The sequence below is a fragment of the Phyllostomus discolor genome, chromosome 9 (assembly GCF_004126475.2).
Source record: "Phyllostomus discolor isolate MPI-MPIP mPhyDis1 chromosome 9, mPhyDis1.pri.v3, whole genome shotgun sequence".
Lineage (NCBI taxonomy): Eukaryota > Metazoa > Chordata > Mammalia > Chiroptera > Phyllostomidae > Phyllostomus > Phyllostomus discolor.
This window is the reverse complement of record NC_040911.2, coordinates 76,038,602-76,063,855: the sequence shown is the minus strand read 5'-3', so window position 1 is coordinate 76,063,855 and position 25,254 is coordinate 76,038,602. Positions and strand designations below refer to the sequence as shown.

Sequence of the window (25,254 nt, the reverse complement as noted above, 5' to 3'; positions counted from 1 at the left end):
CAAAGGGTAGCTGATTTGATTCCTACTCAGGGCATATGCCTTGGGTTGCATGCCAGGTCCCCAGTAGGAGGTGTGTGAGAGGCAACCACACATTGATGTTTCTCTCCCTCTTTTTCTCCCACCCTTCCCCTCTCTCTAAAAAAAAATTTTTTTAAAATATCTTTAGAGCTTTATAGCTGATGCCTGGTTATTGCAAGACCTATGAGCCATAAACACTTATTGCAATATGCCATTGATGTTTTATGTTTTTTATGCAGCATTATTGTGGTAGTGGATAACTGCTATACTAATTATACTCCCTAAAATACTTTAAAATGAGAGTTTAACTACATGGTCTCTCAGACCCCAATATTATGGCTTAGCCTTTTGCAGCACAAGGCATTGGGCTGACCATTCCAAATCTTCCCTCTGTCACTTTGCACATATCTATCTCAGACTACACTGACAAATGCTACCACCAATTGGCCTCTTGTTAACCTTATTGATGCAAGACCCCCTGCAGGACAACCACAGTTTACAGTTTCATGTACTTTACCTTTCAAATTGTCTGCAAAGTTGAAAGATGGGAATGATAAATCTATGTCTCCCTGAGACCTGGTAAGGTTGCACTCTTACCGACAGAAAATAGAGGAAGGGAGGAAGGCTGACAATACAATACCTTCAAAAACTGTCCTCACTCCATTAGATCACTCTTGAGCCCACCACTCGTTTCTTACCCATCCCGACCTCTTTAAATTATATTATCTAGGGGGTCCCTGTAGGAATGTGAGTTTGTCTATCACAGTTAACAATAAGGATTAAGCTTCTGGAGAAATGAGTTCTAGCCTCTACTCTGTTGATTAAGAATGATATGACTTTGAGTAAGTTATTTGACCTCTCTTAGCCTCAATTTTCTCATCTATAAATTCAAGATTAATACCTGCCCGGACTATTTCAGAGGGTTATTCTGAGGAGAAAATGTGAAACATCTACAAAATTGCTTTAAAAACCCTGAGGTGCTCTACAAAATGTCAGGCTCTATATAAGCACAGTGCTGAGGGCACAGGTCTTTGTTGGGGGAGTGAGAAGGCTACTAGCTAACAGCTGGGAATCTCTGGAGGTCTTGTATGAAATCTTTGATAAACCCACTTCTTCAGACAACGCTAAGTAGGATCCCAATGATCCAGCAGAGAAAAAAAATCCTCCCTCTTTTTTTTTCCTGAAAGCAACACTTCAAAAAATGTCAGGCCAACATAGAAGTAGCTACTCAGAGATCTGCCATGTTGTCCTTACTTTAAATCCTACCTTTAAAAGGTGTAAAGGGAAGCTGGAGGTCAGCAGCAGTCCTATGATGACCACGTCTTCTTAAGGTACAGAGCAAGGTGAGCTGGATAAAGCAATGTTCTATCCAACCTTCATGCCCCAAGGACATTCAGATGCTGCACAGTGTTGACCTTCTCAGAAAAGATTTTGATAATGATTTTCTCCCCACACACCCACAGGATACTGGGAATCTGTTCACAGCAAGGAAACCAACAGACAGATGGCACTGGAAATATCAGGTGCCAAGTATACACTGTTTCTTCCATGCAAAAGCCAAATGAATAAAAAATGAAAGAGAAAATCATCTTACTTTTATTTTCTCATAACAAAGGTGAACTGTGAAAACAAAGCAGATCTGCCCATAAATGACTGTAGGAGCCCCGTTACTCTATTCAAGTCACTCTTTCATTCATCAGATAGAAGTAGGATTTAATTGTTTTCGATCTCATGCAATAAAGGCATCTAAATATCCCATAAATAAATTACACACACTGATGATCATTCTCTTAGCTGAAGTCCCTGAGGCATCTTCAGTATAAGCAAATATACCAAGTTCTGTTCAAACAGCAGACATGCCTGCAACCCTTCTTGTTCCATAGTTCCCTTTCATTTGTTTGCTCTAGACTCCTGCTGTAGAAAACACACCACACAGGACACACACAAAGTCAATTCAGGATGGACTAAAGAAAATAATTTTACTTTCCCAGATTTACTTATGTATTTCATTTCCATAATAGTAATGTTTCAAAAGTGCCACCAATATCTAGGTATAGTCATAAATGAATGCTCTCTAAATCTAAAACATAATCCACTTATAGGAAGAGAATTAACCCTGGGTCTATCACTTCCTTGCTCTCTCCATCTTTATGGTGTCCCTGAGGAAGTGTTGACCTTGACGAGACCAGACCTCCTGGTAAACACTGTGATGGGATGTGCTAGAAACAATATCTATTCTTTAAGAATAAGCAACATTTTAAAGGGCAATGCCCTTATTCCTTGAAGTCTGTGGCAAGCTGAGAAATAGCCCCCCAAAAGATAGCCATATCCTAATTCCTGGAACCTGTGAATGTTACCTTATATGGTAAAGACTTTGCAGATGTGATTAAGTTAAGGATAGTGAGATGGGGGAGGTTTTCCTGAATTAGCCAGACAGGCTCCAAATGCCACAGCATGTATCCTTATGAAGAGGGAAACAGGGAGGTAAACACACAGAGAAGATGATGATGTGAAGAGAGAGATTTGAAGATGCTGGTCTAAAAGCCTGGAGTGATGTAGGCGCAAGTCCAGGAATGCTGGCAGCCACCAGAAGTGGGAAGAAGTAGGGAACAAACCTCCCCTAGAACCTCAGGAGGGAGAGCACCCCTGCTGACACCTTAATTTCAGCCCGTTGATACTGATTTCAGACTTCTGACCTTCAGAACTGTGAGCAAACAAACTCCTGTTTTGGCCACCAAGTTTGTGCCAATTAATTACAGCACCCACAGGAATTTAATACATACATCTTTAGGTGCCCTAAAACATCAGAGTTTATCAAATAGAAACAAAAAGCTGAAAAAGCAATACGGATTTTTTTTCTAGAACAAATAATTTTGCTTTTAGTTCATTTAACTGGCAAAACTGGCCTGTGCTACTTATATAGGAGCTAGACCATATAAGCTCATCAAAATCAAGGACTTATCTGATTGCACTAACATACCCAGTATACAGTTCTTCATGGGCATTTAAATATGTCCAGTGAATGGATAAAAGAATGAAAATATTAACAAGTTAAGGGTTCGGGGGGGGAAACTCATCAACTTTGTGCTGAGTACTAAATGGGTACAGGGGTAGACTGTGGGCTGAATGAAAGAGTGGCAGACCACCTTGACTGCCTTCCTAATAACAGGCAATAGCATGGCAGAGTTCTCTCACACCTGCGGGTTGGTGTGCTGGAATGACTATCCTGAATGATGTTCTGAACAAACCCACAGTCATCTGTGTCTTGCCTTTGGGTTTACTGGTTGCTGCACCCATACCACTCAGAATTAGTTCTCGTTTCTTCTCCACATAGCCCTCAATATTGACTTTTGCTTTCCATGCTTCTGTGATTTGAACAAAATCAGCTCATTCCAGCTTTTCAGAGAGACCTCTTGGGGAATGCACAATTTATTTGCTTGTGGTGTGAGCTGCTAAAGAAGTTTCAACAGCAGGTTGAGAGGATAAAGGAGAAACTATGCCAGTCCTTTATTCCTTCCAAATTAAGTTACCAGAGTATGTCCTCAGTATCTGATTTAAAATGAAGTCAAAAGTAAGCAGAACAGACCTTACAAAGCTAACTATAAATAATACTAATTAGCTAACATTTGAGGCTATTCATTTTTTCTTCCTTCAGAGATTAATTGAAAGCTGTCAGTACCAAGTTATTTTTTAGTAAATTGCCATCTTATTAAATTGCCATTGCTGTAGTCAAGGCTTAAAATGGTGCACTTATCTTCTTATATGTCATTTTTCACTCTGAATGACACAAGTTCAAAAAGTAATTTTCACTTTTAATATATAAAACACATTTGACACCCCACATGCTTGTTATAAGAAAGTGGACTTCAACAGGTGAGAAACTGGGGGTGCAGTTTCTTTGTGAGATGAGAAATCCCACAATAAGGAAACAACTCCTTGCAGCTGTTACATTTGGCAGACAGTAGATGGTCAATTTAATATCTACAATTCATCTTGGCCACTGGGCTGCAAAGTAATCAACCTAATTAATTAGTGTGGTTATCCAATATTCTGGGTGCTCTATGTTCTGCAGCCGTTGACACTGGACTCCTACACCAGTACCTCTCCAGCTACAGTGTACACACAGATCTCCTTTTAAAATGCAGGCTTTGGTTTGTGGGCCTGGGGGCACCCGATGACAAGCTCTGGGTTAAATCAATGCTGCCGGTCCCTAGACGGCATTTTACGTGATAGGCTTTGAATAAATTAAGACAAAGTGAGTTAACTCTGCTGAAATCCTCAAAACCTGAAAAACAAAACAAAACAAGACAAAAAAAGGAGGAAATGTCAATGTAAAAAACACGAGAAAAAAGAAATTGTGAATCAGTTTAATTGTCTATATTGTTTTCTCATTAGCTTTGCCCTGGCTTCCTCCCCACTCTCTCACCCCAGAAACCAGTGACGAAGAGATCACCTGCATTAAGCAGGAGCAAGGTTTTCAAACGACAAGAGTAAGCCCAGCATTAATAAAAAGTGTTTCAAAAGTTTCCAGCCTCCCAAGAGACAGCAGGTCTTCCCTTCTCTGGTACTGATCTTCCAAAGACTGACAGTGCGCTTTTACTTGGTGTGCCTGGCACTGCCCATGCACGGAGGGCCACCTCTGCCCTGGCGGTACAAGTCTCAGAACGCATCTTCTCTGTATCGACTAAGTCTCTGCCCAGGCTTCCCATTGTCCAAAAATGACACAGACATCCCTCTAGCTGAAGAAGAAAAGCCAGCAGAACCAAATATCTAATTTTTTCTTTATATACTTTTTAAATCGACAAATACTATGATAAAGTACACAGATCTTAAGCACACAACGCAATGAATATGGACACATCAGTACACTCAGTCACAACCCAGTCTGCGATCTAATACTGCACTCTCCAGGCAGACTTTCTGCCATTATGGAAATACAATAAAATATAATTACAAATTGCCCAATACACTAGCCACAGAGTCACTGAGCAAGTCAAAGGTGTCTAGTGCAAGTGAAGAACTTAATTTTGAATTGTATTTACTTTAAGTAATTGACATTTAAGTAGCCACGGTTACTGGTAACTGCCGTATTAGAAAGCCCAGGCCTAAAGCATGTGCAGTGCCGCGGAAGCCTCTTTCTTGCCCTCCGCGCCAGGGTCCTCCAAACGTAACCCGCCTCTGCCCTCTGACCCCACAGGTTTGTTTGGGCTGTCTCCAGTCCAGCTGTGATCAAAAGCGTTTTTAGTTTTTATATCTGGTGTTTTATTTGACTGGATGATTGAAAAAATATTAAGAAATAACCCTTCAGCTATTCACAAAAAAGCCACTGTCTTATATTATTATTACAAGTATTTTATCTACAAATACTCATCAATTCTCCCTTAATCAGGGGGAAGTTATTTTTTAAGATTTATTGAGAACTATTAACTCACACACTCATATACAAAACTCAGATAAAAATATAAGTCAACTTGCCAAACATTTATTTAAAATACTGTATAGATGGAGCTTTCTAATGGGCTATAATTCTTGTTTTTAAAGATTTTATTTATTTATTTTGAGAGAGAGGGGAAGGAAGGGAGAAACAGAGGGAGAAAAACATCAATGTGTGGATGCTTCTCCCGCGTCCCCTACTGGGGACCTGGCCAGCAACCCATTTATGTGCCCTGACTGGGAATCGAACCAGAGACCCTTTGGTTCCAGGCCAGTGTTCAATCCACTGACGCACACCAGCCAGGGTTGGGCTATAATTCTTATCCAAAAGACAAAAAACAAAAAAACAAAACAAAACTCCAAAGCTTTCAATCATATATGGTATTTGAATGTATAAATTGTTCTTTTCTCAGTTACACAGCTGAAGAATCCTGATGACCATTGATTTCTTTGATGTTTTTGTAAGTCCAACAAAATCCAGAATGGTATTTTGTATGTACTAATACCTATGTAGGGTTCACTTATGAAAAGAAAAAGATAACAAATTAGGGCTCTAAAATAAGTATTAATTTAAATGTTTGTTTTGAAATGAATGTTAATATGAGGACATATTGTGCTGTTCCAAAGATGGATGTAATCACCTGTTATTTCCAGCCTTTTAAAATGACTGCTACTCAAAGTACCCCAAAACATAAACAGTTATGATTAGTGACAAGATTAGGAACCTGCACAAAGATGCCAATTAATTCAGTTTCTTAAAAAACGCAACACACTAGATAGAGAAACATCAGCTGATGAACGACAGGTGTTCCGGCACAAGTGCCTTCATCTGTTGCCGGCCAGGAAGGGCGTGCAGATGGCACAGGTCCGTGAGCCAGACTTGGGTTCCACTGCCCTAGACTGTATAACACTCTTGAAAGTTATGTTTCCTGAACAAAAATTACCCAGGTATCCGTTCTGACTCACCAGTGCTTTATAATTTCTGGTTTTTAGCAAGGACCCAATAAAATATTTTAAATAAACAAATAATTTTTGAGCTACACAGATCTTCAACTACTTGATACATTAACCTTTATCAGTGCCCATACTCTCCATCAGAGGGAATTACTCTCTCAGTGGAGGAGGAAGAACTGTTTAACTCTGTTACTCCTCCAAACACAATGAGAATGATCATGCTCAGCAGAAAATTGTTCAATGGACTAATTCTATTCAATACGACTAGATTTTTTAAAAAGTGACATATTTTTTAAAAGACAGAGTGAAACATAACATTGACTAGAGAATCTAACTCAATAGTCAAAATTTTAATAAAAGAATTGGGAAACCAATGTCACAAAGCTTTTAAATCCTCCTAAATAAGAATCTCATTATTTGCATGGTGCTGGACACATTAACATATGATTATGCTAATCACACAGGGACTATATATTTTTGAGGAGGATATAGAAGGACTCATTGCATGGTTAGCATTTTCTTTGGGAGTGAGTTAGTCATGGTTCTTATATGTAAACAATAAAAAGTGACCCTGCTTTACTGAAGAGTAAAAGAACTTATTAAAAGAGTAACAGGTAATATAACATTGCTGGGAAGCCTGCAGAAAGAACCAGGGAGAGGCAAAGGAAGCTAAAAGGGACCATGACTAGAATTCCACCCCTATCTGTCCATGAGGACATAATATGTGTTGTCACAGAGCTTGAAAAGCCACCACCATCGGCATAGGTCATAGTTTCTACTGGTCCTATAATCTCAACTGCCAATGCCTAGGTCTACAATAAAACAGATTCTCTCCTGTTCTGCTCCTTTACATCATAGTCTAGGGTATGCTTATCTGATTGCCCAAGCCTGTGACACAGGCCTGTGCCCTAGCTACAAAAGAGGCTGGGAAACAGAGAGCTGAGCTTCCCTGGCTTCTACAGACTCTAAAAGGAAGGAGTTCTCCCAGCTAGAAAAGGTACTACAGACAATTGGCAGCCCTTCCAAATTATAAACGTACATTACAATGTGTTTCTAAACTATTCATGCGAAGAGATAATATAATTACTAATGTATAGATACAAATCATTACTAATGTAAAAGGACCTGTAAGGAAAAAGGTCCTCTAGCATCTTCCAAACACCAGATGTCTCTTGTTCAAAACCTAGTTCTCATGACTCAAAAACATTTTAGCATGAACACGTTTAGATGTTATCCACCTAGGGAGAGGCTTTGCAATATACCACTTCCTCCTCCATTTCTCCCTCTCACAATGTATTTCCCAAGGCCATCATCTCATTAACAATCACAAAGCTTCCTGCAATACAACTGCCTATGAAACGGCTGGCTTCTTCATTAGCTTGCTTCTCTGCCCTCGCCTTTTCCGATTAGCAGCTGATAAAAGGAAATCAAAAGCACCTGATACCCATTTTTCATGATGGAGAGATTTCATTTCTTTCTCAAGCATGAGTAAAATTCAATTTCAGAGAGCTCTTTTCTCCATTTGGGAAATGAGGCTCTGAGTACTGAGGCCTATATCTGGCAGAGACCCCATTCTGAAAATGTTTACTTGCATTGTATTAATTAAGCAACATACTAATATATTTTTTGTAAATGTCATCACAATATATGGAGCATCAGATGCTCCACTTTTAATTTTTTGGACCATCCTGATTCCATTTCCATAATAAAAGATCGTTTGTCATTATCAATATTTATGATTTGTAACAATGTATAGCCATAAAAATACACATTTTTTTAAAAAGGTTATAAATATTCTTTGGTTTGGTTATTTGGCAAAAATTGTAAGTAGGAGTTCTTCTCTGTAGGAGACCAACAAACATTTATTAAGTGACTACTATGTACAATGCTGTGAACAACTGATACTATCTTTGACTTTATAAAGCACATTCTGGTGGAAGAGATAGTCAATAAACATGTAAATTAACAAACCAAACAGTATTATTAAGGAAGTATACAAAGCAATTTGCTAAGAAGATAGCGTCCTACTGGACAAAGGTGGTTAAGGAAGGACCCTCTACAAGATGTGGTTGAATGAGAAGAAATAAGTATGAAAAGTTAGAGAAAGAACATACCAGGAAGAGGGTCCAGCAGTTACAAAGTCCCTGAGACAAAATGAGTTTGATGTGCTCCAGGACTTCATAGGAAGTGCCAAGGCTGGTGCTGGGCAGAAGTCAGATCACTGTGGGACATTTCAGACACAGAAAAGAAATAAATTCATTCTAAGTGTAAGAAGTTGACACATGTTGACTTCTATTTTTAAATTATCACCATGCCTATTGTGTAGAGAGCAGATTAGAGATGACCAGGAATGGAGCTAGGCAGATAAATTAGGGAGTTGCTGTGGTGACCTAGGTGACCTAGTAGCTTGAATTAGTGGTACTGAGAGTTATTAGTGGTAGTTAGTGAATTTTAAAAATTTTAGCCACAGAACAGATAAGAATTGCTGACTGATTCAACATGGGGAATCAGCATGTGGAAACTGCAAAAATAACCACCAATTTTTCTATCCCTCACTGTACATAAGCCCTTTGCAATGACCTTGAAGCTCCCCCTTTCAGGAGGTGGAGTCTGTTTCCCTATTTCTTTTATCTGGCTTGAATATATGACTTGCATTTGGCTAATTGAATGGGAGAGAAGCAATACTGAACCAGTTCTGAGGCTGAGTTTCAAAAAGCCTTGTAGCTCCCACTCTCTCTGGGAACCCTGTCACCCCCATGAGAACACACTGACTAGCCTTCTGGAAGATGAGACACTACCTGGAAAGAGACCCTCCCTACTCATCCCAAAATACCAGGAGAGGTCATCCTAGACCAGTCAAACCCAAAATGATCTCCAGCTGACCTCACACATGTGAAAGCCAAGCAACTGAAAACAAAGAAGCACAACCTAGATTAGCATAGCTGCCTAGACAACCTGCAGACCAATGGGCTGAATAAATGCTGGTTTTTAAAAGTCACTAAATTTTGAGCTATTGTGTGTTACACAGCAATAACCTACTGTTACAATGAGAAAGCAAGGAATCAAGTATGATGTTTATACTATATAATTTATAAAAGTACATCAACCACTCAAGAAAATGTGCATTTGTTTTCTCATTATATAGGTAGCCCTAAAGTAATATTTATCATAATCAGAGAAAGGCCATGTCACTTGATCATAATGTGTCACTGGAGGGGAAGTCTATATTGATGTATGACAGACCAGGAAATATGAGGAGTGGGCAAAAGTAGGTTTACCATTGTAACTACACAAAACAGTTTATTCTTGTATTATTCATACTCATTGTGTTATTTATCTGTATTACAACTATAAGCCCACTTTTACTCACCACTGTGTGATAAATTCCTGTTCTTTCATTTAATTGCAGCTGTTTACAGTAAAGTATATATTTTTTTAAAGTATATATTCAGCCCTGGCTGGTATAGCTCAGTGGATTGAGCACGGGCTGTGAACCAAAGGGTTGCAGGTTTGATTCCCAGTCAGGGCACATGCCTGGGTTGCGGGCCAGGTCCCCAATGGGGGCCATGTGAGAAGCGACACATTGATGTTTCTCTCTCTCTTTCTCCCTCCTTTCCCCTCTCTAAATATAAAATAAATAAATAAATAAATCTTTAAAAAAAGGTATATATTCAAGTTTCACAGAAAAGTATGTATTTTTTAAAAATTCTAGGTGTAAGTTAGCAGAGTTATCCACTATTTTACCACAAAGGACATTTTACACACACACACACACACACACACACACACCTGCTTCTCTTAAGGTGATACTCCATAAATGGAATTCCCAATTAAAAAATCATGAAAAACATGCCATATTTTTCAGATTTTGCTGAGGCCTGTTGAAAAATGGTCCCAAATAGGTGCTATTACTGATTCAAGGTATGTGTGCCTGACTCTTCAAAAGCAATAAGCAACAGAGTTTAGAGTAAGAAAAGGTTTATTGATAAAGAAGGCACCTATAATCTAATCAACAAAACAAACAAGCAAGCAAAATGTAACCAGAAACATTGAAAAAAAGAACTGATAGTAATCAGGGTGGAGGGAGGGAGATAATGGGGGGAAACAGAGGAAGGGCTTTCAAGGAACATGTATAAAGGACACATGGACAAAGCTAAAGAGGGTAGGTTCAAGGGTGGGAGGTAGGGGTGGGTGGGGTGGGGGGATGTGGTCAGGGAGAAATGGAGACAACTATACTTGAACAATAAAAAAGTTATTTAAAAAAGAATTAGGAGTTTTTTTTTCCCCACAGGCACCACTATATCAGATTTATTATTCCAATGGCACTTATACAGCTGGAGGTGCTCATGGTGACACCACACAAAATTACCTGTCTTCTAGTTCCATCCAAAGAGAATGTCCACTAGGGGCCATTTACCTAAATAAACCTCTTAACGTGTTTATTTTAAATGTTGGGGAGACATTTGAGTTTCCCATGGAAGAAATTAAAAAACAAAACAAAGGCACCAACTCAAGAACCTGAGGGAATGACCTCAAAGCTGGCACAAGTCCAAAATCCAGTTAAGAGGCCCAGAACTCAGACTTCTTGTTGTTGGAGGAAGGGAGAACGGGCAGGGCAGGAGGTGCATGACACCCAGGCACCAATAGAAATCCCAGGAAGAGCACAAAATCCCTAAATCTCTTTGTCTCCTCTACCCCTCCAGTCCCTTGACCCATGCTGATATGAGTCCAGCCTTGAGGCTTCTGCAAATCTTTGGCAAATGTTCAAGCCTCAAGCAAAATTCATCTAATAATTAGCATATGAGAGGAGGATCCCCCAAAAAACAGAATTATCTTCTGGAGGGCAGGCCCCTTGTAGTACAGGCTTCCTCTGCTAGGTGAGTGTTCTAGGATCCCATCTGTATCAGTGTACCAGTTGGTGTTGTTGTGAGAGGCTGTGTTCAGCTTCAGGAATTTTTTTTTAGAGACTCTTTCAAAGCATTTGCCCATTTCATGATGGGTGATTTACCAGTGCACTTGTCCACACCCTGCTGAGTGTTCAGCAGTTATTGACCAAAAACATCATGACCTCCATGCTCCACCCTCCCTATTTACCCAATATCTCCATGAGCAACTTTTTTTTTTGTTTCCCCAGATGAAAAAAGTCCTCAGAGGGAAATGTTTTGCCCATGTGGAAGAGGTGAAACAACAATTATTAGAAACACTAAAGGGATTTACAACTGATGAGTTCAAAAACTGTTTTGAGCAGTGGAAAAACTGTCTTAGTAGGTGTACTGCATCAAATAGAGAGTCCTCTGAAAGTGACTGAAGTTTAAATATGTAAGAATCGATATGCATTTTTTTAAAGATTTTTTAAATTTATTCACTTTTAGAGAGGGAAGGGATAGAGGGAGGGAGAGGGAGAGAGGGAGAGAGAGAGAGAGAAAGAGAGAGAGAGACACACACACACACACCAATGTGTGGTTGCTGGGGGTTATGGCCTGCAACCCAAGCATGTACCCTGGCTGGGAATCAAACCTGTGACACTTTGGTTCGCAGCCCGAGCTCAATCCACTGAGCTATGCCAGCCAGGGCAATATGCATTTTTTTATAAATAAATTGTAATTCTTTGGAGGGGGGGTGTTCTGCCTTGTACCTGTAGCAGGAGCTATTTGCCTGAAGGCTCTGGGAGAAATGCAGGCTAGAATTAAGACAGAGTCAGAGAGAGCCAGCATTTCACTCTGTTACAGTGCCAGTCTGCAGACTGCTGTAGAAGAGTGAGCATAGGAGAAGGACCAGAGAGATGAGTGCTTGGGCCATAATGGGCACCTGGACAGGTCCCTTCATCTCTCTGACCAGTTTAATCACCTATAACCAAAAGAGGAGGGCCCTGAGTTCTTTATGTTCTCCCCACACCAGTCCACCTAGCATAATGCCTAGAAAACAGATATGCTCACAGTCTTTTATCTTTTCCATCCATTAATTATTCATGTGGGATGCAACATGAAGTCAAGGAAAATTCCATAGTCAAGTCTCAAAGTCTAAGAATCTCATCTCAGTTTAACCTCACCATAGACTCATGTAAAATAAACAAAAGGGGGATAGAAAAAGTTAGATACTTACCAACTTCCCTGAAGGCAGAAAAAGTGGATGTGCTGAAGGAGTCATGGCATAATCTTAGGGTATGGACGGGAGTACTGACCTATTGATCAGCTGGTGTGGGAGTGAGCACCTGACATCCCTATCAGCCTTTGAATGCCTTTTCTGCTGTGACAAGGGTTCTAACCACAGATGTTTCAATCACATGTCTGGCAATGCTTTCTCCAATGACTTTTCATTTTCGTGTATCAACTGTCATCACCAATATGTTATCTAATTTTTTTCACTATATTTGGGTTTGTGCTTGGAGGAAGTAACTGTTGCCCTGGTTCCACTGAAATAACCTGGGCTGTCATAGAAAAGGAAAGAGAAGGTTTTTAAGTCTGCAGTGAAGACTTAACCAAGAACAAAAGTGAAAGGAGAGAGAGCAGCAGTTATGGGATTGGTGTTCAGGCATAGAAAGGTTTGCTGATTGCTGGATTGATCTAGTAGTTTGCCATTCTGGTATACTGGGTTTTCTTTAAAAGTGAGAGCCTTCCCACCAAATAATAATACCTTCCCATTTTAACCATGAAGTACTCAACACTGAAGGTCTCTTCACTCTAAAACCTGAAACTCTCTACAAATTAGCATTTCTCTTGCCCGGATCACAGCTGATCTGCACTGAGCTTGAAGTGCTGCCCATACTCTTGTTAGGAGCTCTTCTAATGCAATTTGATATCCACAGGCTGTTTCCTTATTGTCAGGGATGCTTTTGTTCCTGTCCAGGATGGTTTTATTCCTAAAGAGATATGATCCTCACCTTCAGCCTGATAGTCCTACAAGACTGATTCCTGGATAACTCAGGTTTCATGGTAGTAACCAATGAAAATGTCAATGGGAACAAAGCAAGAAAAAGAACTGAGAGCTCTTTATCATATAGAACATAGTCAACAGGAAATGCTAATATTTAAGAAAGTAGTGTGGCCTAGAAGAAGATCTCAGCTTCTGGAGTGAGAACAAAAAGTCTGAAGTTTTGTCATCCCTCCATCAAGTTAATGATTTTTGCTTTAGTTTCTCTATATGTGAAATGAAAATGAGAATATACCTCTTACAGGATACTGTGATATTAAATAACATAAAACAAGTATATCAAATAACTGAACACCTATATAAAAGGAGAATAAATAATAGGCATATTTAAGGTCTTATGTCATGATGATACCACAAATAAGTGGTTTTGAAGTTCATCTAACAGTACAATGTCAGGGTTGTGAGTCAGCTTTCCTGTGATTTTCTTGGTTTTCCTCTCATTATCACAAGACAGTTAACGCAGCTCCAAAGCATCATGTTCTGACATGACTTTATTTAGAGCAGGAATAAAAGGTGTTGGGGTTTTCCTTGATAGGAAAGGTAACTCTTTCCCAGAAGGCTCACTTCCCAAAAGACCTCCTCTCAGAACCCATTGGTCAGAATTGGGTCCTGTGTCTATGTTCTATGTGCAAAGGATGCTGGGAAAGTTGACATCTGGCTTTTTTTTTGGCTTCTATAATGGTAGTAGGATTCTGCCACCAAGGAGGAAGTTTGGCAGAAAAGTTAGTGGGGAGGCAACCAACAGTTTCTGCCGCAGTATAGTGGGTAGCTGAAACAACTGCTGGCAAATAATTATTGGCATACATAAAATATACTTAATAAATGCTAGTTCCTTCTGTTACCATTCTGCCAACTTCTCCATATGTACTAAATACTTGCCATTAATTCTGTGGACAAGAGAAGAGGCCACATACTAAACCTGACAAGCTCAAGGTGGGCTGACATGGAAGGCCTACAAACTCAAAGACTGAAAGTAACCACACAGGATGGTCCAAACATAAAAATTCCTCACTAAAAATGAGTCATGGTGGGGAGTCGTCACATCCTAGGCCTGGCCTGTAGCTTCCTTGACAAAGGTCAGTCTTTACCTCAAGTGAGCTTGTCTATTATCTTTTTGCATCTAAGAGAGCATACCTTTAGAATGTGAAAGTAATCCTCGTTTTCCCCTCAAAGGTACAATCTCCCACCAGAACACAAACCTGAAGAACCTTTCATGGTTATCTTGCTCCCATACCCTCTCTATGTTCTGTAAATGTTAACTAACTATCCTGCACCCAGTAATGCAAAAGAAGCATGTGTCTCTCCATTTTATTCTTCATCCAATCTCACAAATTTCTCCACTTTGCTTTCTCCCACCTCCCTAATCTACTACCAATGAATTTCATGTAACCCCCTTACATCTCTGCCTTTTATTCTACTGTATAAAATAAGCTGTAAAACTACATTCTCCAGAGCATTTTTTCAATCCATTGAGATTTTTCTTCCTGGCAATTATTGTCAGTTTGGCTCAAATAAACTCTTTTAAGATGTTTTTTTAGGCTAGATGTTCTTTGTTGATAATGCTATGTAGGCTCCAGTTTCCTTCAGTGTGTGTTTCTAGGGTCCTTTCGGGACATTACAACTCCCCTCAATTTTGTATGGTCTTGGTAGTGTTTCCTTTCTACTACTGAAGCACAGTGGACTAAATCTTTCCTTATACCTTCCTGATACAACAAGAGGGGGCATGTACCTCAGGTAGGACCAATTTAAACTTTCTCAAGGACTCTGCATTTTGAGTGAGTGATGCAATGGCAGTTAGTAATGGCCACAGCAGTGGGGGCCTGCCTGCTGACAGTCCTGTTCCTACTGTGTGATGCTCACCATGCTCCCTACGTCTCATCAGCCTCTAGCAGATATTTCCCAGATCTTTGTTCATGGGCCAATGTACCTATTCCCAATTGCTGTCATAACAGTTTACAGGCTACCCTTTTCCCAAAGACCTGCCCTCAACAGACAGGAATCCCCTCTCCAGGATGTGCCTGGGAGCCATGATTTCCTGGAGCCAGCTCCATAGTAATTCGTAAGAGCTTATTGTGAAATTCCTTTTCAACTCCACATCCAGCCACTTCACACTGGTAGCTTGAAAGAGGCCATGATGGGAGTATTTACCACATGGAAATTGGCAAGTGCTATAAACCTGGTAACCCTTTCCACCAGAGAGCCACTTCAGCAAGACTTCACTAATGGGAAGGCTGCCCTTCCTCCTGAGGCAGTCCCTATCCAATGACTGGCTGATACAGGTGCATAAAGCCAGGCCCTCTGCCTCAAGGTGGAATAATTCTCTGATGATATTAAGCTCCAGAACTCCTTGTGGAATCAAGCTGAGACTCAGCTTCCCCTGAACCCTTATTTTTGCTTGACTCCTTCTTCTTCCCTATCTTCTTCTTCTTACTTCCTTACAGCTTTTTCCATAGAAAATTCCCTCAGTAGGGCATCTGCACAAGAATCCCGTTACAGGCTCTGCTTCTAAGGACCCCAACCCAAGGCACCCCAAGAATGTCCTCAGCTCCTGCCTGTTTGCAAAGCCCGAGGCTCATCTTCTATCAACTCTCTTAGTCACACAATCATACCAATAATTTTCTTATTGCTAAAAATAGACAGCATCAGTTTTTATTTTAGTTACATTGAAAAATTAAGAACTTAGATGTACAGAAAGGAACTCAATAACCACCTTTGTTCACTGGAAAATAGCTTAAGAAGTTTCAGGAAGCAACATATCCCAGAAAATTAAATCTGTGAAAAGTAAATGTATGATCTCAAGTACTGAACCAACTGACCTAATCTGATGTGTTAAAGAGGTTTAAAAAGTAAATGTAATCTTTTCAACTACAGTTACATTAGCATTACTTCAATAATCAAAATACCCACATCCATTGGAGTCAATTATTATGTAATAAAACACTCTATTTTATTACACTCAGCCAGTTAAATGCTACTGAAAGAATCTTCTTAACATGATATAGCTCCAGAAATATCCTGCATATGCATTCAGCTGCAGTAAAATCTTTGCAAGTGCCTTTGCTTCAAGTTAACATTCTTCTCTTTGGTGTCTGAAACCTCAAAAGTCAATTATGCTTTGAAATCATCAAGTCTTTAAATTATTAAATGCTTTCACATTTCCACTCAATAAATAAGACAACCTTAATTAATACAGAAATTAGAGCCTTGTTCACATCAGCAGCTCAAATAAATACCTCCTAGGGTTCAACTGGAAACATGCAAATGGAAAGTCTTTGACCTGCCCTGCTGGCAGCTACTTTGCAAAAGTCCTTAAAGTTTACCCTGGAAGATGGCACAAACAGTGGTTCACCCATGCATCTGACAGCCCTAGGGAAGTATGATGTGGGACTTGTCCATAAATTAGGCACCTGGGGATGCAAAATACAGCAGGGTAAACATCTTCCTAACCAAACTTACTGTAACTCACTTTACAAGATAGGTAAATCCTGAAAAGTCCCCTGTAAATTACAGTAGTTCAAAGAAAGAATCTAAATCAAGGATCTCTGTAATTAAAGGAACCCTGAGGTGAAAAGTTATCAAAAGTGAGGAATCCTTTTTTTTAAAAGAGAATTTTAAATAACCACTATCTTATTTATTTTTACATGTGGCATGTGATTTTTGTACATGGCATTTGATTAAAGATAAAGCTTGATAACACACTGTAAAAACATTTGCTAAATGCCTGCTTTTCCTAATGTGAACTATGGACTTCAGTGATTATGATGCAGGTCCATCAATTGCAACAAATGTAAATACCACTCTGGTGGGGGTCATTGATGATGGGGAGACTGGACACATGGGGATATATGTGAAATCTCTGTACCTTCCTCTTAATTTTGCTGTGAACCTGAAACTGCTCTAAAAAGCTAAAGTCATAAAGAAAAATCTGTTCTTGCGGAAGTTATTTACATAGTGTTCTGTTTACCAGCAGCCTTTTCCACCAAAATGTGAACCCTGTGAAGACGAATTCTTGAGTTTTTTACAGTAGGGCCACAGGGCCTTTAACTGTACCTGACCCCAAAAGCTGTTCAATAAATATTTGGTGGGTGATGAGACACAGGAAAAGTGAATAGTGTAATATACAGCATGGTGACTATAGTCGATAATATTGTATGTTTAAAACTTGCTTAAAAAGTAGATCTTAAGAGTTCTCATCACAAGAAAAAAAAGTACAATGTGTGATACAAAAGTAACAAATCATTGTGTTGGATACCTGAATCTAATGTTCTATGTCAATTATATGTCAATTTAAAAAAGAAAAGAATGATGACCTAATTTTTATGAGTGAAACTCTACTCTGATATATTAACAAAACAGCAGCAAACACATTTGTGAAGACATTTAAAATATTCAAGATTTTGAAACAAGCAGAAGACAGCATTTCCCAGGTTTTATGTCCTCAGAAATCAGAATAATCTACCTGAGAAAAGAAAGCATCAGCTGGGCCACAATTTGATTCCACGTATTTGGGTCCTTGACATACTGAAACTGATTTGTGGGGTTACTAGGACAAATGGAAATAACACATGCCCCCAAATACAGTAAAGTCAAACACAGGGACAACCCTAAAATTGTACTGCCTGATATAGTACCACTAGCCCCATGAGACTACCAAGTACTTGAAAAGTCCCTAGTTTGAACTCATATGTGAGATGTGCTTTAATGTAAAATCCACACACCAAATTTCAAAGATTTGAGGCAAAAAAAATGCCACATTAATAATGTATATACTGTCTGTATGTTAAAGTGATAATATTTTGGATATACCAGCTTAAAATATGTATTCTTATGATTCATTTCACATGTGTCTTTACTTCTTAATGTGACTCCTGGAAAATTTAAAGTGACATACATGAACAACTCACACGAAACTTTTTGCACAGTGCTGCACTAAGGATGTCCTGCCTCAGCATGGAGAAGGCTCCTTAGCGCAAATACCTGTATTTTTCCATTGGAGGGCCATGGAAACTCACAGACCCCTTTTGAATAGCAAGGCAGTAGTGTCAAATAGTGACCCTGAAGGTAGACTTTAGCCAAAGGTGGAAAATGAGTTATGTAAACACATCAGCTTTCTTGCCTTTCATTTGGAAAAATTCAGGGGCATGTTCTACGAAGTTTTATGAAATTCCCCAGCAGGACTGAGCACCAGTTGCTCATAAGGGTAACTCACTTGATAACATACCCATCATTGAATTATTTCCCTTCTCTACATCACTAGCCCAGGTAGCTCCTGGGAGTAGTTTCCTAAGAAACTGTACTTGTAGTATACTCTTCTCTCAAGGTCTGTCTCTGGGAGAACCCAAATTAAGAAATTACGACACCCTGGCCAAGTAGCTCAGTCAGTTAAAGCATCGTCCCAATATGCCAAGGTTGCAGGCTTGATCTCTAGTCAGGGCGCATACAGGAATCAACCAATGAATACATGAATAAGTGGAACAACAAACAGATTTCTCTCTCTCTCTCCTCCCCACTTCTCTCTCAAAACAAATAATTTATAAAAAGGCAATATGGAAAGCAAAACAAAAAACCTTCTAGACACATTTCACACCTTTAATCCATCAAGGAGTTTTATTTCAACTCTTAATCAACTTAATTACTTAATGCTAAAGTACCATAATATCCTTTGTGACTATCACACCTACTGTCCTACTTTATCCAAGACAAAATGAAAATAAAACATGTGACTATAAAAAGAAAATGTAAAATTTCATCAAATCTATTACAGAGTTTTCTTTCTCCTACATATTTTTTTGGATTCCACTCAAACTAGTCTTTAAGACTATTTTATAGCTCTGCTTTCCTCTTAATTCTGTTGGGAAGTTATTTTAAAAAGAGACACTGGAGTTAAGAGAATTCTGTGATTCAGTAGAGGATTTTGCCATATTTCAACATGGAATTGAATCTTTAGGCTAAATGCCTCATCATTTTCTTCTCATAAATTGACCTGATTTGAAGAACCATGTAAATGAATACTGAATGCACTAATGAAACAAACCTTCCACACATTACAGGTCTTCTGAGAGCATTTTCATCCCCGGCTCTACTAATTTCCTTCATGCTGCTCTGTTTTTACATTTTTACTTGAATTCATTTCCTCTTCTTTTCAAATACCCTGGTAGAAATGGGTAAATTAGTTACCCAGATAAAATACACCTACTCTTTACTATCTTACAGTGCATAATGCATCCCATATTTTAGGCTGTAAGCCTCACGGTGAAAAGAATGATCAAACATTGGATTCAGGTACTGACAAAAGAAAACATGGGTATTTGCTGTTCTTGATACTTTAACAACAGGATTCTAACAGGTGGAGGACTCTGCTTCAGAAGTATGCTGTCCCTGGAAGATACTTCATAGTCTTATTTGAATTATAGGCTGTTTTATGTTTTCCTACAAGAGCAATGTACACAACATATGCTTTTTAGGACAATGAAGAATGGTGTGCATATGTATCTTTTGCTCATGGGGCAGTCTTAGCTGGAAATAAGTGTGTTTCTAAGTCATTTATCCCAAACCTGATGTCCTTCCTAGCCTTATGCTTTGTGGTGAACTCATCATGTTATTGACACATAGAATCCAAAGCTGTGTAGCTTCCCAGAACAAGGGGAAACACATTCACATGGAAAAAAAAATAGGATCAAACACATGAATATTCCTTGTCTACCGAAGACCAATAGATCTGTCTCCCACTCCACATGCCAAGCCTGCATATCAACAATGATTCCTCCCAGCTCCTTCTTGTCTGCAAGGTTTCTTTTGAGAAATCAGCTAATAGTCTAATGGGAACTCCTTTGTAGGTAACTGTCTCCTTATCTGTTGCTGCTTTTAAGATTCTCTCCTTATCTTTCATCTTGGGTGATATAATTATGATGTGCCTTGGTGTGTTTCTCCTTGGGTCCAACTTCTTTGGGACTCTTTGAGCTTCCTGGACTTCCTGGAAGTCTATTTTCTTGGCCAAATTGGAGAATTTCTCCTTCATTATTTTTTCAAATAAGTTTTCAATTTCTTTCTCTTCCTCTTCTTCTGGTAGCCCTATGATTCAGATGTTGGAACATTTAAAGATGTCCTGGAGATTCCTAAGTTTTTCCTCATTTTTTTTGAATTCTTGTTTTTTTTTTTTTTTTTTTCATTCTGTTCTGGTTGAATGTTTACTTCTTCCTTCTGCTCCAAACTGCTGATTTGAATCCTGGTTTCCTCCCTGTCACTGTTGGTTCCCTGTAGATTTTTCTTTATTTCACATAATGCAATCTTCATTGCTGCCTGGGTTTTTTTATGCTGCTGAAGTACCCAGTGAGTTCCTGGAGCATCCTGATAACCAATGTTTTGAACTGTGCATCTGATAGGTTGGCTATCTCTTTGTTGCTTAGTTGTATTTTTTCTGGAGCTTTGAACTGTTTTTCATTTGGACCATTTTTTTTGTCTTGGCGCACCTATTACATAGTAAGGGATGGAGTCTTAGGTGCTTACCAGGACAGGGCAACCCAGGTCTCATCATTGTGATGCTGTATGTGGGGGAAGGGTCATGAAAGGCAAGGACCTACATCCAAGATTACTCTATCCAGCAAAGCTATCATTTATAATAGAAGGGCAGATAAAGTGCTTCCCAGATAAGGTCAAGTTAAAGGATTTCATCTTCACCTAGCCCTTATTATATGAAGTGTTAAAGGGACTTAATAAAAAGAAGAAAATAAAAAATATAAACAGTAACTGACAACAAACTCACAGCTATTAACAACTGAACCTAAAAAAGAAACACAAAACAAACTAGGCAAACAACTAGAATAGGAACAGAATCACAGAAATGGAGATCACATGAAGGGTTATCAGTGGGGGAGTGGGAGGAGGAGAGAGAGAGAAAAGGTACAGAGAATAAGTAGCATAAATGGTAGGTAGAAAATAGACAAGGGGAGGTTAAGAATAGTATACGAAATGTAGAAGCCAAAGAACTTATGTGTGCAACCCATGGACATGAACTAAAGGAGGGGAATGTGGGTGGGAGGGGGTGTGCAGGGTGGAGGGGAATAAAGGGAGGAAAATGGGACAACTGTAACAGCATAATCAATACAATATATATATATATATAAAAAAACAATGATTCCTCCCTCCAATCCATGTCCACCAAGGACTAGCACAGTTCCTGTCTTCTTTAATCTCGTGAGACTCCAGGCAGTGTGAACTGGCATAGAATAGTGAGGCCACATGTCCCAGCTCCACTCCAGTGACCTCAGGTTGTTAGTTTGAAATTGACCCCACAGTCAGAATACTTACACTATAAAAGTCAGCCAGTGCTAATACAACTCAGTGCTTAGCACACACTGGAATGGGGGGAACTAAAATGAACAAAGCAGCTAATTAACATAAAACATGTTCTATTCAGACAGAAGAAACCCCTGCCCTAATAAGGACAAGAAACACCACAGTCCAGTGCACAGACCCCCTTCTCCATGAACTATCCACTTTGCCTCTTGCCTGGAGGTCATGTCTAAGGAAAGGAAATGTAGTAAAGCTTTTACCAACATAGGACCAGATCCCAGGGATCACTGAGTTCAGTTTTGTATCTACTTTGTAAAAGGGACCAGACCCTTAGTGACTCTAGTCACAACACAGTCCCTTGAAGAGTTACACATAAATGTAATATTTGCTTAAGTCCTAAAAACTCCTAGGGAAAAAGCAAGCAAGCATCCATTATAGAAAAGATTCAAATGAGAAAGATTTCACTTAACACTGTGTACTATAACAGGAAATCCCAGAAAAAATAATCTAGAGGGTACAGGAGTTTTGCAAGGTACTACACAATGTGCCTTTGCCTCTTTACTTTACTATTTATTTTCACTGCTAAACATCTGATAATAGTGCCATGTTTTAAGGAAATTATTTTGTAGCATATTTATGTTTTTAAGAACCTATTTCTATTCCGGCCAAGATGGAGGCGTAGGTAGACACACTGTGCCTCCTCGCACAACCAAAGGAAGGACAACAACAATTTAAACATAAAAAACAACCAGAACTGACAGAAAGTCGAACTGTATGGAAGTCTCACAACCACAGAGTTAAAGAAGACACATTCATCCAGACTGGTGGGAGGGGCAGAGATGGGCAGCTGGGCAGAGAGGACTCGTGGCAAAGAGGTGGCTGGAGGACCCAGTGAGGTGGTGGATTGTGGAGTGGGGTGTGCAAAGCTACAGCTGGCTGGCAAGGTAGCAGTGGGTGGGCCCAATGAGGCAGCAGATTGCAGACTGAGTGGTCCCACATCTGAGCAGATAAACTGAGAGAAACAACTGGGGAGCAGGAAGGTCTGTGCAACCCAGGGCCCCAGGGAGGGGAAATAAAGCCTCAAGTTACTGATTGAAAACACCTGTGGAGATTGAGGAGGCAGCAGGAGAAACTCTCAGTCTCACAGAAGAGTTTGTTGGAAACACCCAGAGGGTCCTAGAACATACACAAACCCACCCACATGGGAATCAACACGAGAAGGGTCCACTTTACTTGTGGGAATTTGGGGAAGTGACTGAAATCAGGCAGAGAGCAGAGCAAGTGCCATTGTTGCCTCTCAGACCCCTGCCCCACATACGGTGTCACAACCCAGCAATGTGGATCACCCCACCCTGATGAACACCTAAGTCTTTGCTCCTTACTATGTAACAGGCACATTAAGACAAAAAAAAAAAGCCCAAATGAAAGAACAAATCAAAGCTCCAGAAAAAATACAACTAAGCAATGAAGAGATAGCCAACCTATCAGATGTACAGTTCAAAACTTTGGTAATCAAGATACTCACAGAATTGGTTGAATTTGGTCATAAATTAGATGAAAAAATGAAGGCTACACTAAGTGAAATAAAGAAAAATGTACAGAGAACCAATAGTGATGGGAAGGAAACTGGGACTCAAATCAATGGTGTGCACCAGAAGGAAGAAAGAAACATCCAACCAGAAAAGAATGAAGAAACACAAATTCAAAAAAATGAGGAGAAGCTTAGGAACCTCAGGGACATCTTTAAATGTTCCAACTTCCAAATTATAGGGGTACCAGAAGGAGAAGAGGAAGAGCAACAAGTGGAAAACTTATTTGAACAAATAATAAAGGAGAACCTCTCCAATCTGGAAAAGGAAACAGACATCCAGGAAGTCCAGGAAGCTCAGAGAGTCCCAAAGAAGTTGGATCCAAGGAGGAACACACTAAGGCACATCGTAATTACATTACTCAAGATTAAAATTGAGGAGAGAATCCTAGGAACAAGATAAAAGGAGACAGTTACCTACACAGGAGTTCCTGTAAGACTGTCAGCTGATTTCACAAAAGAGACCTTACAGGCAAGAAGCAGCTGGAAAGAAGTATTCCAAGTCATGAAAGGCAAGGACCTACATTCAAAAGTGCTCTATCCAACAAAGCTTTCATTTAGAATGGAGGGGCAGATAAAGTGTTTCTCAGATAAGGTCAAGTTAAAAGAGCTCATCATCACCAAACCCTTATTATATGAAATGTTAAAGGGATTTATCTAAGAAAAAGAACATAAAAAAATATGAAAAGTAAAATTATAGCAAGCTCACAATTATTAACAACCACACCTAAAACAAAAACAAATGCAAACTAAGCAAACAACTAGAACAGGAACAGAACCACAGAAATGGAGATCACATGGAGGGTTAGCAACAGGGGAGGGGGAGAGAGGGAAAAAAGGTACAGGGAATAAGTAGCATAAATGGTAGGTAGAAAATAGACAGGGGGCGGGTAAGAATAGTATAGGAAATGTAGAAGCCAAAGAACTTATATGTATGACACATGGACATGAACTAAAGGAGGGGAATGTGGGTGGGAAGGTGTATGCAGGGAGGAGGGCAGTAAAGGGGGAAAATGGGACAACTGTAATAGCATAATCAATAAAATATATTTTTAAAGACAGAACCTATTTTATATCACATCTTATAGATAAGTATGTTCATCCATCTGCATTTTGGGAAACAATTTTTTCTTTGGCAAAATGTACAGATTATCATAACTATCCTTGGAGAAGTATTCAGTAGTTATATGTCTGATTATTACCTCACACCTGTTAGAAATCTAAGGCTGTTAGTCTTCACAAAATGATCTAGGAGAGCCTGTTAAAACACACTTCCCTGGGCCCTAGCCCAAGACAATCTGACCCAGTAGGTGGGGCCCATTAGCATCCCTATCAACTTTCTGGGTGAAGATAAACATGAACTGAATTTTGAGTAGCTCTGCTCTACACAATGCCACACCTTGAGTGTAGATGCTGTCCGTGGTACAAGGTCCAGAAACAGGTGTTTCTGGTCCCCTGCACGGATCCTTTGTAAAGCCCACAGTAATACAGTTACAATATTTACCCAAACACAGCTGGGAATGACTCCCAGAATGTTGGGTCATTGAAAAGAGGATCTTCTGACTCCAGGAGACTATTTTAAGTTCTAAGTCTAAGGTTTACACTCAGGTCATAATATATATATTCTCTTTTCTATGAGTCTTTTAGTCAAAAACTTTTAGGTAAGTATACAGCTCCATATTGCAATAAGCTGCCAGCCTACTGGGAGGTGCCCCCCTGCCCTCAATTTTTCTGGAGCTTGTATTGAAGGGTATTTAGATATCTGTAATTGAATCAAACAGCATGGATGCCTTTTCCATGTGGTTTCCCTGAGTAGCTGTGGCAGCCACTATTCCAGCCATATGAGGCAGATTTATTGTAAATAATGATGGCTTTCATTTTTAAAATGTGTTTCAAAAAGTAGAACCAAAAAAAAAAGAAGAAAAGAGAAGCTTAAAAAGCTCATTCTAGACTTTCAGGGCAATGAAAAAATAATGAAAACATCTTGAAAAATATGTGAGTGGAAGTGCTACTCACCTGAAGTCCAGTACTAAGAGTTG

General features: G+C 39.4%; 1 protein-coding gene across 4 annotated transcripts in view; it reads right to left on the bottom strand.

Moving 5' to 3' along the window:
• Positions 1-25,254, bottom strand: part of PAK5 (p21 (RAC1) activated kinase 5) — a 274,928-nt gene that overhangs the window by 184,550 nt on the left and 65,124 nt on the right. For 2 of the 4 annotated variants that reach the window (XM_028525070.2, XM_036010102.1), the window contains exon 2: positions 8,520-8,626. The exons of the other annotated variants lie outside the window; for them this stretch is intronic. The gene's annotated coding sequence lies outside the window, so the exon portion shown is untranslated. The remainder of the gene's footprint in view (positions 1-8,519; positions 8,627-25,254) is intronic. 4 annotated transcript variants of the gene reach the window in all.